At 40.5% G+C, this 13540-nt stretch overlaps 1 pseudogene across 1 annotated transcript in view; it reads right to left on the reverse strand.

The window, feature by feature from the left end:
- The window catches only part of LOC307057540 (coiled-coil domain-containing protein 150-like), a 199324-nt pseudogene that overhangs the window by 24871 nt on the left and 160913 nt on the right, over window positions 1-13540 (reverse strand). The window contains exons 23-26 of the transcript in view: window positions 12805-12999; window positions 12295-12363; window positions 12043-12204; window positions 11231-11317 (exon numbers count right to left, since the gene is read on the reverse strand). The product of the transcript in view is annotated as a coiled-coil domain-containing protein 150-like (transcript). The remainder of the gene's footprint in view (window positions 1-11230; window positions 11318-12042; window positions 12205-12294; window positions 12364-12804; window positions 13000-13540) is intronic.

Consider the following 13540-nt stretch of genomic DNA (forward strand, 5'->3'; position numbering starts at 1 on the left):
GAGTAGATAAAAGTCCTGTAACGGCAACAGATGTATCTGAGCTATGGGGAAGAACCAAGGGGTGTAAAGTTCCTGAAAGACTATGAAGTTCACAAGTCTTACTTAGTAACTAGTACTTTGCATATGTGAGCTTTAGCCGTTCTTCAAAAATGAGTATCATTTTTATTAAGTTGAACATGAAGACGAGGTGCCATAGTCAAAGCTCCAGGCTTCATTCCTAAATATGATTCTAAGGACTTAGCTAAGATGAACGACTTGTAAGTTTGTCTTCTTCTATAGAGCCTAGAAAAGCCAGGTGCCCTCATGCTGGGTTTTGCACATGGCCTTTGCTGGTAATCTCTGAGATGAATCTTAGGAACCCTTTTACCTGGCACCGATGCTCCAGCTCCCACCTCCTCTTCTGCTCTGCCTCGAGTTGCAGCTCCTGCTGTTTCTTCTGAGCTGACAGATCATTTTGGCTCTTCGCCAACAGCTGCATCTCCTGCTGTAGGTTAGTCATTTCAGATACACATTTCTGGATACTCAGTGACTGGTAAGGCACAAAGAGGGAGACGGTTGCTGAACCTGTCCAAGTTTGGGATTTCATGTGAATGGTAAACAGTGTGTGGAAATCATCTACCTGTTCATAGCTTTTTTTCTGATACCGATCCTTAATTAACTCCATCTGGCTCAATTCTGTTTCTATTTGCTGAAAGTAAATGTGGAAATAACATAGAAAGATGATCAGTGGAAAAACTGGCTTGCTCTTTTTGCCTATAGGCTGACAGAAAGAATCCCACATGAGATCCACTGTTATCAGTTCCTGCTGGGCTCTCCTTCCCATCCAGCCCCCTGACCCCGAAAGAGCAAAGTCTTGTACAATCACTGTGGAAGAGGCAGCTGGGGAGCCAGAATGTGACACTGGCAGCTAATGAGAAACCAAACACGGATGCAGCAGTATCTCCGCGGGACAAAGAGTCTCCCCCCACCTCCCCCCAGGCAACCTGCCCACTTCCCAGGTGTAGCTGTAATTCCCAGAGAACACATGGTGGTGGTGGGGCTCTGAAACCACATTCCCCAGACACCACTCCCTGCCTAGATCCTCATCAGATACTAAGGGGGAGAGGAGAGTTAGGGTTTCTCATACAACCTTCTTCCTCTCTATGTTCTGAGCATTATTCGCCTTAGCTGATAAGTGGAACTTAATTTGGGCCTTTTGATCCTTTATTTTCTCCTTGCTGCCGTTCAGTACCTTTCTCAACTCTGTAACTGTCTGCCACAGCTCCCGGATGGTCTGGGATACTTCCACTTCTCTGAAGTTGCTTTCATCAAGGGCTTTCTTCAGCTGTGGGATACAAAGGGAAAATTAGAACATTTTAACCTTCCATACAGTAAGAGAAGCTTATGTTTAGCTGTGTCCCTATATTTTGTTCTCTTTGGACCTTTCTTTTAAAAAGGAGGTTAAGTGATGGGACTTCCCTGGTGGTCCAGTGGCTAAGACTCTGTGCTCCCAATGCATGAGGGCCGGGTTTGATCCCTGGTCAGGGAACTAGATCCTGTGTGCCACAACTAAAGATCCTGTGTGCTGCAACTAAGACCTGGCACAGCCAAATAAATAGATATTTTAAAAAGGAGGGTAAGTGAGGCAATAATAAGAAGTAGATTTGTGGAGAAACACTCTCAGTGATTTTCATAATTTTTAACACTAAAGAACACACTTTTTCTTACAACAGATAATGTAAATGTATGTTCGTTATTTGCTTTCTAAGAGCATGGCTTTGGAATCAGACAGAAGTTAAAATCTCAGCTTCACCACACACTAGTCAAGTAATTTCAGATAATTAACTTCCCTAAGCTTCAGGTTCATCATTGGAAAAGTATGAGAATAGCCTACTTCATAGGATTCATGTAACAGTTAAACAAGAGGAGGCAGAGAAGGAATATAGAGCCTGGCACACACTAATTGCTCAGTGCTCATTGCTGTGCTTTAAGGGTTTTTTTTTTTTTTTTTTAAAAACTTAAGCTCGTGACTTCATATATGGAGAAGTGAAAATGAATTATATGGAGTTTTGTAAATACACCTGTCAGTTATTGACTATCCTTGCATATATTTTTATAATATTGATTTTGTCTATTGAGGTATAGTTGATTTATGATATTATATTAGTATTAGGTGTAGGACATAGTGATTAAAAATTTTTATAGATCATACTCCAGTTATTATAAAATACTTGCTATATTCCCTGTGCTGTACAATATATCCTTGTAGCTTATTTACATAGTAGTTTATACTTCTTATGAATATTGCTTTATGTTTAGAAATTTTAATAAACTTGTCTAGTGGAAAAATAACATAGTGATTACTATTCAAAACAAGACAACAGACCCACAATGAAGTCACTTATGCTAAACCTTATGTCACCAAACTGAGACTTAATTACAGTCTTGGCTCCCCCAGAAAAGGACTCTTAAACCAGTCAATCAGGAATGGCCTGATCAGCATTAGGTGAGTAATCTGCCTGACAGACCCCTGCCGTCCCTTAAAGGAAGTAACTCTGCTACTAGTAACTAATCTACCTTTTTGCCTAGTATAACTTCCTTGTTCCTGCTCCCCTCTGCCTATAAAAGTCTTTCATTTTATACAAACCCTCAGAGCGCCTTTCTATTGCAATCGATTGCATACTGTCTGATTCAAATTGACTTTTGTTCAAATAAACTCTTAATTTTATTATTCCTGAATTTATCTTTTAACATTACTTAAATCATTTTACAGAGTTCCCCCTCTTCCTCATATGCCCTTAAATGAGTACCACTGGATTTGTAGGAAGAAGAGACGGCAGCTCTCCTCCTCCTCCACTCCCCCACACACCCCAGGTCCTACCTGGTCTCTGGGGGTTCCTCCCGTCCCCTTAGGTGTCCGTGGTCCCCCAGGTGCCCTCGTTGTGAGCAGACGCGAATTCCGCATCATCCTAGTGCACAGTCTTCACCCCGCCCCCCATATTCCTTTTAATATACCATTCTGGCAGTCATATTATCATGTAACTTAATGGCTACAAAAGGGATAAACTGGCAGCAAGGTCACTGTGATACCTTTAGCTTAAGTATCTCTTCTTTTTTGAATTTTATTTATTTATTATACAGCAGGTTCTTATTGGTTATCTATTTTATACATATTAGTGTAGATATGTCAATCCCAATTCCAGGGATTTCTGGAATTTCAGGGGCTTGGACGACCAAGTTAATATTAGTCAATGTCAATCAATCTTTTAGCATTCTATGATGTCTCATCAAGACACAGAATCTTAATCTAAAACTATTCTTTATAACGGAAGCTATACTAAGGTATTGGTTCTTGCCTTATGCACTCCTGACAACTGTGTTACTGAAGGATATTATACGCACTTGTGTTTCAGGGTCATCGTGTCTGAGGAAGCTTGTCTAAGTCTTCATGTCCGTGGGTCTGCCTTACCTGTTCTGATTCCACACTAGCTTCTTTCAGTTTATCCTCTGTTGCCTCTTTACATTTCTTCAGGTGTCTAAATGTTTCTTCCAATTCCTGAAAACGTGATACAGAGATTTTTGACAAACTCCCAATGTACTATATATGGAAGAAAAAGCTTCAATATTGTAATAAATGAGCCACCAAATTATGAAAGTATGATGGGGTACTTTCTAACTCCAGGTGCTACCAGACTATAGGATAAAAACTATTATTTTCAGTTTAACCTACAGTATACATTTGTGTATATGATTATAGATTTTGATTTACAGATTCTCCTGAGAAAAGATGATTAACATCTCTTTCCAGAACTGGAGAATACTTTTCATAGCAGACAATCTCTGTTGGAAGGCAAGAGCTTGATGGTCTCTTGAAATCCCTTTTTAGTAATAAAATGTGCTTTTCATTAGTTTGGGAGTAGATAAAAGTCCTGTAACGGCAACAGATGTATCTGAGCTATGGGGAAGAACCAAGGGGTGTAAAGTTCCTGAAAGACTATGAAGTTCACAAGTCTTACTTAGTAACTAGTACTTTGCATATGTGAGCTTTAGCCGTTCTTCAAAAATGAGTATCATTTTTATTAAGTTGAACATGAAGACGAGGTGCCATAGTCAAAGCTCCAGGCTTCATTCCTAAATATGATTCTAAGGACTTAGCTAAGATGAACGACTTGTAAGTTTGTCTTCTTCTATAGAGCCTAGAAAAGCCAGGTGCCCTCATGCTGGGTTTTGCACATGGCCTTTGCTGGTAATCTCTGAGATGAATCTTAGGAACCCTTTTACCTGGCACCGATGCTCCAGCTCCCACCTCCTCTTCTGCTCTGCCTCGAGTTGCAGCTCCTGCTGTTTCTTCTGAGCTGACAGATCATTTTGGCTCTTCGCCAACAGCTGCATCTCCTGCTGTAGGTTAGTCATTTCAGATACACATTTCTGGATACTCAGTGACTGGTAAGGCACAAAGAGGGAGACGGTTGCTGAACCTGTCCAAGTTTGGGATTTCATGTGAATGGTAAACAGTGTGTGGAAATCATCTACCTGTTCATAGCTTTTTTTCTGATACCGATCCTTAATTAACTCCATCTGGCTCAATTCTGTTTCTATTTGCTGAAAGTAAATGTGGAAATAACATAGAAAGATGATCAGTGGAAAAACTGGCTTGCTCTTTTTGCCTATAGGCTGACAGAAAGAATCCCACATGAGATCCACTGTTATCAGTTCCTGCTGGGCTCTCCTTCCCATCCAGCCCCCTGACCCCGAAAGAGCAAAGTCTTGTACAATCACTGTGGAAGAGGCAGCTGGGGAGCCAGAATGTGACACTGGCAGCTAATGAGAAACCAAACACGGATGCAGCAGTATCTCCGCGGGACAAAGAGTCTCCCCCCACCTCCCCCCAGGCAACCTGCCCACTTCCCAGGTGTAGCTGTAATTCCCAGAGAACACATGGTGGTGGTGGGGCTCTGAAACCACATTCCCCAGACACCACTCCCTGCCTAGATCCTCATCAGATACTAAGGGGGAGAGGAGAGTTAGGGTTTCTCATACAACCTTCTTCCTCTCTATGTTCTGAGCATTATTCGCCTTAGCTGATAAGTGGAACTTAATTTGGGCCTTTTGATCCTTTATTTTCTCCTTGCTGCCGTTCAGTACCTTTCTCAACTCTGTAACTGTCTGCCACAGCTCCCGGATGGTCTGGGATACTTCCACTTCTCTGAAGTTGCTTTCATCAAGGGCTTTCTTCAGCTGTGGGATACAAAGGGAAAATTAGAACATTTTAACCTTCCATACAGTAAGAGAAGCTTATGTTTAGCTGTGTCCCTATATTTTGTTCTCTTTGGACCTTTCTTTTAAAAAGGAGGTTAAGTGATGGGACTTCCCTGGTGGTCCAGTGGCTAAGACTCTGTGCTCCCAATGCATGAGGGCCGGGTTTGATCCCTGGTCAGGGAACTAGATCCTGTGTGCCACAACTAAAGATCCTGTGTGCTGCAACTAAGACCTGGCACAGCCAAATAAATAGATATTTTAAAAAGGAGGGTAAGTGAGGCAATAATAAGAAGTAGATTTGTGGAGAAACACTCTCAGTGATTTTCATAATTTTTAACACTAAAGAACACACTTTTTCTTACAACAGATAATGTAAATGTATGTTCGTTATTTGCTTTCTAAGAGCATGGCTTTGGAATCAGACAGAAGTTAAAATCTCAGCTTCACCACACACTAGTCAAGTAATTTCAGATAATTAACTTCCCTAAGCTTCAGGTTCATCATTGGAAAAGTATGAGAATAGCCTACTTCATAGGATTCATGTAACAGTTAAACAAGAGGAGGCAGAGAAGGAATATAGAGCCTGGCACACACTAATTGCTCAGTGCTCATTGCTGTGCTTTAAGGGTTTTTTTTTTTTTTTTTTAAAAACTTAAGCTCGTGACTTCATATATGGAGAAGTGAAAATGAATTATATGGAGTTTTGTAAATACACCTGTCAGTTATTGACTATCCTTGCATATATTTTTATAATATTGATTTTGTCTATTGAGGTATAGTTGATTTATGATATTATATTAGTATTAGGTGTAGGACATAGTGATTAAAAATTTTTATAGATCATACTCCAGTTATTATAAAATACTTGCTATATTCCCTGTGCTGTACAATATATCCTTGTAGCTTATTTACATAGTAGTTTATACTTCTTATGAATATTGCTTTATGTTTAGAAATTTTAATAAACTTGTCTAGTGGAAAAATAACATAGTGATTACTATTCAAAACAAGACAACAGACCCACAATGAAGTCACTTATGCTAAACCTTATGTCACCAAACTGAGACTTAATTACAGTCTTGGCTCCCCCAGAAAAGGACTCTTAAACCAGTCAATCAGGAATGGCCTGATCAGCATTAGGTGAGTAATCTGCCTGACAGACCCCTGCCGTCCCTTAAAGGAAGTAACTCTGCTACTAGTAACTAATCTACCTTTTTGCCTAGTATAACTTCCTTGTTCCTGCTCCCCTCTGCCTATAAAAGTCTTTCATTTTATACAAACCCTCAGAGCGCCTTTCTATTGCAATCGATTGCATACTGTCTGATTCAAATTGACTTTTGTTCAAATAAACTCTTAATTTTATTATTCCTGAATTTATCTTTTAACATTACTTAAATCATTTTACAGAGTTCCCCCTCTTCCTCATATGCCCTTAAATGAGTACCACTGGATTTGTAGGAAGAAGAGACGGCAGCTCTCCTCCTCCTCCACTCCCCCACACACCCCAGGTCCTACCTGGTCTCTGGGGGTTCCTCCCGTCCCCTTAGGTGTCCGTGGTCCCCCAGGTGCCCTCGTTGTGAGCAGACGCGAATTCCGCATCATCCTAGTGCACAGTCTTCACCCCGCCCCCCATATTCCTTTTAATATACCATTCTGGCAGTCATATTATCATGTAACTTAATGGCTACAAAAGGGATAAACTGGCAGCAAGGTCACTGTGATACCTTTAGCTTAAGTATCTCTTCTTTTTTGAATTTTATTTATTTATTATACAGCAGGTTCTTATTGGTTATCTATTTTATACATATTAGTGTAGATATGTCAATCCCAATTCCAGGGATTTCTGGAATTTCAGGGGCTTGGACGACCAAGTTAATATTAGTCAATGTCAATCAATCTTTTAGCATTCTATGATGTCTCATCAAGACACAGAATCTTAATCTAAAACTATTCTTTATAACGGAAGCTATACTAAGGTATTGGTTCTTGCCTTATGCACTCCTGACAACTGTGTTACTGAAGGATATTATACGCACTTGTGTTTCAGGGTCATCGTGTCTGAGGAAGCTTGTCTAAGTCTTCATGTCCGTGGGTCTGCCTTACCTGTTCTGATTCCACACTAGCTTCTTTCAGTTTATCCTCTGTTGCCTCTTTACATTTCTTCAGGTGTCTAAATGTTTCTTCCAATTCCTGAAAACGTGATACAGAGATTTTTGACAAACTCCCAATGTACTATATATGGAAGAAAAAGCTTCAATATTGTAATAAATGAGCCACCAAATTATGAAAGTATGATGGGGTACTTTCTAACTCCAGGTGCTACCAGACTATAGGATAAAAACTATTATTTTCAGTTTAACCTACAGTATACATTTGTGTATATGATTATAGATTTTGATTTACAGATTCTCCTGAGAAAAGATGATTAACATCTCTTTCCAGAACTGGAGAATACTTTTCATAGCAGACAATCTCTGTTGGAAGGCAAGAGCTTGATGGTCTCTTGAAATCCCTTTTTAGTAATAAAATGTGCTTTTCATTAGTTTGGGAGTAGATAAAAGTCCTGTAACGGCAACAGATGTATCTGAGCTATGGGGAAGAACCAAGGGGTGTAAAGTTCCTGAAAGACTATGAAGTTCACAAGTCTTACTTAGTAACTAGTACTTTGCATATGTGAGCTTTAGCCGTTCTTCAAAAATGAGTATCATTTTTATTAAGTTGAACATGAAGACGAGGTGCCATAGTCAAAGCTCCAGGCTTCATTCCTAAATATGATTCTAAGGACTTAGCTAAGATGAACGACTTGTAAGTTTGTCTTCTTCTATAGAGCCTAGAAAAGCCAGGTGCCCTCATGCTGGGTTTTGCACATGGCCTTTGCTGGTAATCTCTGAGATGAATCTTAGGAACCCTTTTACCTGGCACCGATGCTCCAGCTCCCACCTCCTCTTCTGCTCTGCCTCGAGTTGCAGCTCCTGCTGTTTCTTCTGAGCTGACAGATCATTTTGGCTCTTCGCCAACAGCTGCATCTCCTGCTGTAGGTTAGTCATTTCAGATACACATTTCTGGATACTCAGTGACTGGTAAGGCACAAAGAGGGAGACGGTTGCTGAACCTGTCCAAGTTTGGGATTTCATGTGAATGGTAAACAGTGTGTGGAAATCATCTACCTGTTCATAGCTTTTTTTCTGATACCGATCCTTAATTAACTCCATCTGGCTCAATTCTGTTTCTATTTGCTGAAAGTAAATGTGGAAATAACATAGAAAGATGATCAGTGGAAAAACTGGCTTGCTCTTTTTGCCTATAGGCTGACAGAAAGAATCCCACATGAGATCCACTGTTATCAGTTCCTGCTGGGCTCTCCTTCCCATCCAGCCCCCTGACCCCGAAAGAGCTAAGTCTTGTACAATCACTGTGGAAGAGACAGCTGGGGAGCCAGAATGTGACACTGGCAGCTAATGAGAAACCAAACACGGATGCAGCAGTATCTCCGCGGGACAAAGAGTCTCCCCCCACCTCCCCCCAGGCAACCTGCCCACTTCCCAGGTGTAGCTGTAATTCCCAGAGAACACATGGTGGTGGTGGGGCTCTGAAACCACATTCCCCAGACACCACTCCCTGCCTGGATCCTCATCAGATACTAAGGGGGAGAGGAGAGTTAGGGTTTCTCATACAACCTTCTTCCTCTCTATGTTCTGAGCATTATTCGCCTTAGCTGATAAGTGGAACTTAATTTGGGCCTTTTGATCCTTTATTTTCTCCTTGCTGCCGTTCAGTACCTTTCTCAACTCTGTAACTGTCTGCCACAGCTCCCGGATGGTCTGGGATACTTCCACTTCTCTGAAGTTGCTTTCATCAAGGGCTTTCTTCAGCTGTGGGATACAAAGGGAAAATTAGAACATTTTAACCTTCCATACAGTAAGAGAAGCTTATGTTTAGCTGTGTCCCTATATTTTGTTCTCTTTGGACCTTTCTTTTAAAAAGGAGGTTAAGTGATGGGACTTCCCTGGTGGTCCAGTGGCTAAGACTCTGTGCTCCCAATGCATGAGGGCCGGGTTTGATCCCTGGTCAGGGAACTAGATCCTGTGTGCCACAACTAAAGATCCTGTGTGCTGCAACTAAGACCTGGCACAGCCAAATAAATAGATATTTTAAAAAGGAGGGTAAGTGAGGCAATAATAAGAAGTAGATTTGTGGAGAAACACTCTCAGTGATTTTCATAATTTTTAACACTAAAGAACACACTTTTTCTTACAACAGATAATGTAAATGTATGTTCGTTATTTGCTTTCTAAGAGCATGGCTTTGGAATCAGACAGAAGTTAAAATCTCAGCTTCACCACACACTAGTCAAGTAATTTCAGATAATTAACTTCCCTAAGCTTCAGGTTCATCATTGGAAAAGTATGAGAATAGCCTACTTCATAGGATTCATGTAACAGTTAAACAAGAGGAGGCAGAGAAGGAATATAGAGCCTGGCACACACTAATTGCTCAGTGCTCATTGCTGTGCTTTAAGGGTTTTTTTTTTTTTTTTTAAAACTTAAGCTCGTGACTTCATATATGGAGAAGTGAAAATGAATTATATGGAGTTTTGTAAATACACCTGTCAGTTATTGACTATCCTTGCATATATTTTTATAATATTGATTTTGTCTATTGAGGTATAGTTGATTTATGATATTATATTAGTATTAGGTGTAGGACATAGTGATTAAAAAGTTTTATAGATCATACTCCAGTTATTATAAAATACTTGCTATATTCCCTGTGCTGTACAATATATCCTTGTAGCTTATTTACATAGTAGTTTATACTTCTTATGAATATTGCTTTATGTTTAGAAATTTTAATAAACTTGTCTAGTGGAAAAATAACATAGTGATTACTATTCAAAACAAGACAACAGACCCACAATGAAGTCACTTGTGCTAAACCTTATGTCACCAAACTGAGACGTAATTACAGTTTTGGCCTCTCCAGAAAAGGACTCTTAAACCAGTCAATCAGGAATGGCCTGATCAGCATTAGGTGAGTAATCTGCCTGACAGACCCCTGCCATCCCTTAAAGGAAGTAACTCTGCTACTAGTAACTAATCTACTTTTTTGCCTAGTATAACTTCCTTGTTCCTGCTCCCCTCTGCCTATAAAAGTCTTTCATTTTATACAACTCCTCAGAGCGCCTTTCTATTGCAATCGATTGCCTACTGCCTGACTCAAATTGACTTTTGTTCAAATAAACTTAATTTTATTATTCCTGAATTTATCTTTTAACATTACTTAAATCATTTTACAGAGTTCCCCCTCTTCCTCATATGCCCTTAAATGAGTACCACTGGATTTGTAGGAAGAAGAGACGGCAGCTCTCCTCCTCCTTCACTCCCCCACACGCCCCAGGTCCTACCTGGTCTATGGGGGTTCCTCCCGTCCCCTTAGGTGTCCGTGGTCCCCCAGGTGCCCTCGTTGTGAGCAGACGCGAATTCCGCATCATCCTAGTGCACAGTCTTCACCCCGCCCCCCATATTCCTTTTAATATACCATTCTGGCAGTCATATTATCATGTAACTTAATGGCTACAAAAGGGATAAACTGGCAGCAAGGTCACTGTGATACCTTTAGCTTAAGTATCTCTTCTTTTTTGAATTTTATTTATTTATTATACAGCAGGTTCTTATTGGTTATCTATTTTATACATATTAGTGTAGATATGTCAATCCCAATTCCAGGGATTTCTGGAATTTCAGGGGCTTGGATGACCAAGTTAATATTAGTCAATGTCAATCAATCTTTTAGCATTCTATGATGTCTCATCAAGACACAGAATCTTAATCTAAAACTATTCTTTATAACGGAAGCTATACTAAGGTATTGGTTCTTGCCTTATGCACTCCTGACAACTGTGTTACTGAAGGATATTATACGCACTTGTGTTTCAGGGTCATCGTGTCTGAGGAAGCTTGTCTAAGTCTTCATGTCCGTGGGTCTGCCTTACCTGTTCTGATTCCACACTAGCTTCTTTCAGTTTATCCTCTGTTGCCTCTTTACATTTCTTCAGGTGTCTAAATGTTTCTTCCAATTCCTGAAAACGTGATACAGAGATTTTTGACAAACTCCCAATGTACTATATATGGAAGAAAAAGCTTCAATATTGTAATAAATGAGCCACCAAATTATGAAAGTATGATGGGGTACTTTCTAACTCCAGGTGCTACCAGACTATAGGATAAAAACTATTATTTTCAGTTTAACCTACAGTATACATTTGTGTATATGATTATAGATTTTGATTTACAGATTCTCCTGAGAAAAGATGATTAACATCTCTTTCCAGAACTGGAGAATACTTTTCATAGCAGACAATCTCTGTTGGAAGGCAAGAGCTTGATGGTCTCTTGAAATCCCTTTTTAGTAATAAAATGTGCTTTTCATTAGTTTGGGAGTAGATAAAAGTCCTGTAACGGCAACAGATGTATCTGAGCTATGGGGAAGAACCAAGGGGTGTAAAGTTCCTGAAAGACTATGAAGTTCACAAGTCTTACTTAGTAACTAGTACTTTGCATATGTGAGCTTTAGCCGTTCTTCAAAAATGAGTATCATTTTTATTACGTTGAACATGAAGACGAGGTGCCATAGTCAAAGCTCCAGGCTTCATTCCTAAATAAGGTTCTAAGGACTTAGCTAAGGTGAACGACTTGTAAGTTTGTCTTCTTCTATAGAGCCTAGAAAAGCCAGGTGCCCTCATGCTGGGTTTTGCACATGGCCTTTGCTGGTAATCTCTGAGATGAATCTTAGGAACCCTTTTACCTGGCACCGATGCTCCAGCTCCCACCTCCTCTTCTGCTCTGCCTCGAGTTGCAGCTCCTGCTGTTTCTTCTGAGCTGACAGATCATGTTGGCTCTTGGCCAACAGCTGCATCTCCTGCTGTAGGTTAGTCATTTCAGATACACATTTCTGGATACTCAGTGACTGGTAAGGCACAAAGAGGGAGACGGTTGCTGAACCTGTCCAAGTTTGGGATTTCATGTGAATGGTAAACAGTGTGTGGAAATCATCTACCCGTTCATAGCCTTGTTTCTGATACTGATCCTTAATTAGCTCCTTTTGCCTCAATTCTGTTTCTATTTGGTGAATGTAAATGTGGAAATAACATAGAAAGATGGTCAGTGGAAAAACTGGCTTGCTCTTTTTGCCTATAGGCTGACAGAAAGAATCCCACATGAGATCCACTGTTACCAGTTCCTGCTGGGCTCTCCTTCCCATCCAGCCCCCTGACCCCGAAAGAGCAAAGTCTTGTACAATCACTGTGGAAGAGACAGCTGGGGAGCCAGAATGTGACACTGGCAGCTAATGAGAAACCAAACACGGATGCAGCAGTATCTCCGCGGGACAAAGAGTCTCCCCCCACCTCCCCCCAGGCAACCTGCCCACTTCCCAGGTGTAGCTGTAATTCCCAGAGAACACATGGTGGTGGTGGGGCTCTGAAACCATATTCCCCAGACATCACTTCCTGCCTGGATCCTCATCAGATAATAAGGAGGAGAGGAGAGTTAGGGTTTCTCATACAACCTTCTTCCTCTCTATGTTCTGAGCATTATTCGCCTTAGCTGATAAGTGGAACTTAATTTGGGCCTTTTGATCCTTTATTTTCTCCTTGCTGCCGTTCAGTACCTTTCTCAACTCTGTAAGTGTCTGCCACAGCTCCCGGTTGGTCTGGGATACTTCCACTTCTCTGAAGTTGCTTTCATCAAGGGCTTTCTTCAGCTGTGGGATACAAAGGGAAAATTAGAACATTTTAACCTTCCATACAGTAAGAGAAGCTTATGTTTAGCTGTGTCCCTATATTTTGTTCTCTTTGGACCTTTCTTTTAAAAAGGAGGTTAAGTGATGGGACTTCCCTGGTGGTCCAGTGGCTAAGACTGTGTGCTCCCAATGCATGGGGGCCGGGTTTGATCCCTGGTCAGGGAACTAGATCCTGTGTGCCACAACTAAAGATCCTGTGTGCTGCAACTAAGACCTGGCACAGCCAAATAAATAGATATTTTAAAAAGGAGGGTAAGTGAGGCAATAATAAGAAGTAGATTTGTGGAGAAACACTCTCAGTGATTTTCATAATGTTTAACACTAAAGAACACAATTTTTCTTACAACAGATAATGTAAATGTATGTTCGTCATTTGCTTTCTAAGAGCATGGCTTTGGAATCAGACAGAAGTTAAAATCTCAGCTTCACCACACACTAGTCAAGTAATTTCAGATAATTAACTTCCCTAAGCTAAAAGTTCATCATTGGAAAAGTATGAGAA

Source organism: Hyperoodon ampullatus (genome assembly GCF_949752795.1).
Source record: "Hyperoodon ampullatus genome assembly, chromosome: 8".
NCBI classification, from domain to species: domain Eukaryota; kingdom Metazoa; phylum Chordata; class Mammalia; order Artiodactyla; family Ziphiidae; genus Hyperoodon; species Hyperoodon ampullatus.